The following is a 6,000-nucleotide window of genomic DNA, read 5'->3' as shown; positions in this document are numbered from 1 at the left end:
TTGGAAGGGACATTCTTGCCCTAAGGCGCAAATACACTGGCATCGCCTCGCGACAGATTCAGCTGCCCAGGAGATGGGAAACCGTTTAGTCATGGAGCTGTCTTTTGCGTCTGATTAACCAAATGGTTTTCTCCAAAGGCGACTGATCCAGCACAGCTGTCACATCTGAGCAGTAAAGCACGTCGGTGTGAACTGCCCGGGCTTCCTTTATCCCACAGAGGACGCCTGGCCGACAGGAGAGCACGTTCTGTGACCCGCACCTGACGTCAGCCTTCTCCCCCGACAGGTCCGTGAACGCACCTCGGCTCACCTGGGACGGAGCCAGGCGGTGCAGGTTCTCAAAGCTGAGCCGTGGGAGAACCCCCTGTAAACGGGCCCCCTTTTGGGCAATGCTGGCTGAACAGCCAACGCCTTCTGCTATGAAAACCTCTTTCAACGGGAAACATTCTCATCGAAAAAGGAGTTTCAACTCAACAACCAGTAATGCAAAAAGTTACCAATGAGGGACTTCCCTGGCGGTCCAGTGGTTGGGACTTAGCACTTTCACTGCCGAGGGCCCGGGTTCAATCTCTGGTTGGGGAAATAAAAGCCCGCATGCTGTGTGGCCAGAGAGATGAAAACACACACTTACACTCACACACACTCAGCCCGGCCGCCATTGCCTTTCCCCTCTCAGCTCTGAGCTTTCTGTTTGCGACCCTGACTGAGGACCCTGATGTGCTGAAAAGATCCCGAGCTTTGCAGAGACAGACAGAGGGACGGAGTTTAAATTCCAGCTGCAGCGCTCAGCACATCTGTGAACTCGGGCATCTCAACTCTGAGTCTCAGCCTGTTTATGCACAAAGAAGGAACAATGTCTCTGCTTTCCAGGGGGCTGAGGGAGCTCAATGGGAAGTCGGCGGGTGGACAGTCCTGTCCCCAGGCAGCGAGGACGGAGGACCTACCGAGCACCGGAACTGGACTGACTGGAGACTCTGGTAATGGGAAGGGGCCCCTGGAGAGCAGCTCTGGGCCCTGGGAAGCCCGTCTGCTCCTGGGCCGGGGGGCAGGTGCCATGGCCCCCAGGAAGCACAGCCTGCACGAGAGGCCAGTCTCAACCACCCCGTAAATGTGACCGTGAGAACTGCTTACTGCCTGGGCCTCAGCCTCCTCCTCTGCGGGGCTTTGCTAAGGCCCCCCTCGGGCCAGCACCCCTCACTGGGAGTGACGGCTCGTCACCAGGTTCCCTCCTGAGGAGGCCAAGGGTCCAGGGCGTGAGCACCACACTGAGAATAAGAAGCAGCCTGGCTCCAGACAGGATGCCACGTAGAAAAGACATGGTGCTCAGTGAGCCATGAGCGACGTGCTGGGACCTCCCCCTTGAGGAGGCTCCCTGCGCTGCTGGCAAGGGTGAGGGGCCCGGCCAGGCTCCTACACTCCTGGTCTTCCCTCCGTGTCACTCTTCTCCTGTCCCCGTCCTGTCCCCTCACGCCCTGCCTCAGGTCTTGTCGTGTTACCGAGTCCAGCCTCATCCTGCTTGCCGCACGACGGGCCAATCCATCCAGACACCAGGCGTCGGGGCAGAAAGAGTGACTTCATGTGGAAAGCAGCAGATGGAGGAGCGGGTGGACTCGTGTCCCAAAGACCCGTCTCGCCTGGGGCTGGATGCTCATTTCCTTTATAGAATAGAGAGGCGTAGGTGAGGAGGTAAAGTGAAAGTGGCCGTAAGTTCCTGGCTCCCGCCGGGCTCAGGGGATGTGCCAAACTCCTCCTTCCTGCAGCCATTCACAGCTCAGGGTGTTTCCTGGGAGCAAAACAAAGTATTTTAGCTTATGACTCAGGCCTGGGGGCAGGGTTCCCAGAGACGGGCCACTAGGCACACTTTAAGCTACAAGCAGCATCCCTTTAGTGATTAACTTGTAGCAAAAGCCACAGAAAACAAAGGTGAAAGAAACAGATCCAGTATGGAGTCCGAGTTGTTCTTCCCTGTTAGGGCTCCTGGTCGCAATCACTTCAGGCTCTCCACACCTTGTTCCGCCTCCCTTCCTACCTGGGACGCTCCCGTGGCCCCCTCCCTGGGCTGTGGTGACAGCTCGTCAGTGGCCCTGTGCCTGGCGTCAGCTCTGCTTCTCCCTTTGGGCTGAGAAACTGTGCTCACAGCTTAATCTTCTGAAAAGTGGCTTCAGTGTGTTTCCTTCCGGACCGCCTTCTGCATTTGTTACTTTTCCATTTTGACGGCTGAAGCGAAGGGCATATCAGTGAACTGAATAATTGTGATGAATCATTTTAATTTTCAAGATATTTGAAGGCTGTTCCCTTAACTCCTCCACACCCTGGTGACTTCACTTCAGGTTTTCCCTCAATGTGACCAAAATATGCATGACGAGGCACTTGTTTTTCAGGCAATGCTGAGCCCGAGACCATGGAATCCCATGGACACACACACACACACACACACACACACACACACACACACACACACACACACGCTGCTCTTAATCACGGCTTCTGCTCATCTTCTTCTGAGGATACACCCCCCTTACCTTGGGGTGAAGACTGCTGGTTTACAAATTAAAAGCAGTAGACCTTTCCAGGTGGAAGTGGTAATTTCTGCTGTGATCTCTATGGCATTTCCACCTGTTAGAGATTTTTTTTTTTAACACCTAAGTCCATCAATCAATACTTAAACTTGGAACGCCTATGGGAAATATGTTAATTGCTCTATTTAAAAGCTCCTTTCAAATGAGAATAAAAGAAAGTGACTAAGTAACTGAACACACCAGGTTCTAAAGTACCTTTGGAGCATCTCCTGTGCTCAGATCCAGGCAAGGACAGTGCAGGAGCCCAGGGCTCTGCCTCGAGGAGCGGGTCCTCCATCACCACGATTGGCGAGTGGAGGTTCTGGGTCCGTCTGATCGGAAGTCTCCTCAGGAGGAGTCACCGATCTGTGTGGCAGGAATGTTTGCACAGCTAAGATGCTGTGCCTGCCACGGGCCACCAGCTCACCTGACCATTCCTGCTCTTGGTCCTCTCAGTCAGGGGCACTGCCCCCTGTTTCAGAGGCTGTTTGGGGGGTGGGCTCATTTCTAGTTGTTGCACTGTTTGCAGGTCACTGTAGTCCTGTGATGGGTATGGATGATGGATGCTACGCACTGAATGTTTGTGTCCCCCCAGAATTCATATGTTAAAACCCTAACCCCCAATCTGATAGTGCAGGAGGTGGGGCCTTTGGGAGGTGATGAGGTCAGGAGGGTGGCGCCCCCATGAAGGGGATCAGTGCCTTATATATGGGACCTCAGAGAGCTCCCCCTTCCTCCACGTGAGGACACAGGGAGAAGACGGCAGTCTGTGAACCAGGAAGTGGGTCCTCACCAGACATGGAATCTGCGGGGGCCTTGATCTTGGACGTCCAGCCTCCAGAGCTGGGAGAAATCAATGTCTGTTGTTTATAAGCCGCCCAGCATGGTGTGTTCTGTTACAGCAGCCCAATGCTCAGACAGTAAGCATTCTACAGTGGGGGGGACCCCAAATGTTCACATGTCCCTGCCCCCAGGAAGCTCAGTAGAACACGTGTTTGGATGCAGGATGCTATCTGAAGGCATCTCGCTGTCACACATGGAAACGGTGGACCCTTCACCTCGTCAGAGTGAGGAGTGAGGGGCAGTGGTTGGAAAAGAGGGAAACTGCTTCCCCCAGTGCCGCTGACACAGGGCTCTCAAGATGATGATGTGGCTCCGTCCATCCATCGTCGGCGTAGAGAAGCCGCCGCATCTTCTCTGGAACGCGAGCTGTGGCTGGAGCTCCTCTGTGGACAGAGGGACACTACCTTCCTTCTCACAATGCTACCAACTCAGTTAAAGCTTTGGATGTGATGATGGCGTCTGACAACATTCATTTTTTTCTAAGACAACATCCTTTGTGCTATGACAGAAGATATTTGCCTACTGTAATTCACATTTGTTTAAAAAGTAAAGCAAGAGGGACTTCTCCGGTGGTGCAGTGGTTAGGAATCTGCTTGCCAATGCAGGGGACACGGGTTCAGTCCTGGTCTGTGAAGATCCCACATGCAGTGGAGCAGCTAAGCCCACGCCCCACAACTACTGAGCCCGCGAGCCACAACTACTGAAGCCCGTGCGCCTAGAGCCCGTGCTCCGCAACAAGAGAAGCCACTGCAATGAGAAACCCGCGCACCACAACGAAGAGTAGCCCCTGCTCGCCACAGCTAGAGAAGGCCTGTGCGCAGCAACGAAGACCCAACACAGCACCCCCCCCCAAAAAAAAAGTAAAACAAGAAAAAAAAACCCTCCCAGAATATTGCTCAAGGTTTCCAATCCCATCTCCAGACTCAAATAAGTGCCACAGGTTTGTATTGTCCAACAAAAAGCAGAATTAACTCCAGCCTATATCCCGGTGTTTGCTTTTCCAACACACAGAAAGAAAAAGAGTGGTTCTTTCTTCAATTTGGATATAGTGTATGTTTTTGTGACTTCTTTTTGTCAGAACTCCCAGCTCAGATGCACATCTGTTTACTCTTGTGGTTGGTTTCTTTTGCGTCTCTGTTTTCCGGAAGAGTCGAGAGTGAGATGTCGGGGGTCAGAGTGACGTGGGTTGACCTTGTCTCAGCCAGGCATTGGCCTGCTGGGCTCCTCTTCTTCTTGTTGGTACAGTTTAAGTCAGCCAGCACTTACTGGCCCGAGGTCTGGTACTGGACCCAGAAAAGGGCAGAAGCACGAGTGAAGCATGGCTTCTGTGCTCTGGGACCCACTGAGGTGGGCGGAAGTTCTGCATGGAAACCAGGCTCACGGGCAGAACCTCTGTGTCGGGGCCAAGAGGAGGCTGGGGGGCTGTGGTGGGACGGGGGAGGCTTGTCCTTTGCTTAGAGCACAGAACGCTAATGTTGCTCCTGAGCTGTCTGGCCTGTGGATCCGCACGTGTGCGTGCCCGGTGTCAGGGGCCGGCTGCCCCCAGACAGAGGGTGGTGTTTTGGCTGCACACGCATGTTTTGGGGGAAACAGCAGCAACAGAGCCACTGAGCAGCTCGGGACTGGCGAGTGGGGAGAGGTTTGGGCAGCAGGGGCTTTGGGGAAGCGGGAACTTCTTCCAACGTTGAGAGACTTGTTCACGGAAATGCAGTCGTGTCTGTGACAGTGTCTTGGAAACCCAAGCTGTGTGGATTATTTTCCAGTCACTTTCCTGTTAATCCCATGTAAACATTAGAAAAGTGATGCAAACAGCGGATCTTGGAGAATGTGGCCGGGCCCCGTCCTCTGCCTACTAAGGAATCTGGGATAATCTGAGGCTTTCGAGAGGCCCATGGGACCACCTAGCATGACTGTGTTGGCTGCCGACAATGACCTTGGGCAGGTGGCCTGGTGGCTGTGAGCCTGAAATCCTAGATGTCGGCTTTGGGCTCGGGGAGCCCCTCACTCTAGGGTCCGTGATTCCAAGTGTCCTGATTCTGGGTTTGTTCAGAGAGCACCTTCACCAGCGTTTATACAGAAGCAGGAAAAGCATCACTCCTCCTTTGTTGTTAGCCAGTTACTCATCACTTACACGTAAATGGGGGATTGAGACGGTCCTTTCTTTAGATCTTGGAGGATGACGAAAAATGGAAAATTCATTTCTTCCTATTTTGAGGATTACTTCCTGGATTATTGGTAACATTTAGATTTTTTAAAATTAATTTATTTATTTTTGGCTGCATTGGGTCTTTGTTGCTGCGCACAGGCTTTCTCTAGTTGCGACGAGCGGGGCTACTCCTTGTTGCGGTGCCTGGTCTTCTCATTGTGGTGGCTTCTCTTGTTGGAGCGTGGGCTCTAGGTGCGCGGACTTCAGTAGTTGTGGCACGTGGGCTCAGTAGTTGTGGCACACGGGCCTAGTTGCTCTGCAGCATGTGGGATCTTCCCGGACCAGGAATCGAACCTGTGTCCCCTGCATTGGCAGGTGGATTCTTAACCACTGCGCCACCAGGGAAGTCCCAACATTTAGATTTTTAACTAAACTTTTCTAAAGTAAGTATTG

The sequence above is a fragment of the Orcinus orca genome, chromosome 12 (assembly GCF_937001465.1).
Source record: "Orcinus orca chromosome 12, mOrcOrc1.1, whole genome shotgun sequence".
In the NCBI taxonomy this organism is placed as follows: Eukaryota; Metazoa; Chordata; class Mammalia; order Artiodactyla; family Delphinidae; genus Orcinus; species Orcinus orca.
Note: the sequence above shows the minus strand (reverse complement) of the source record.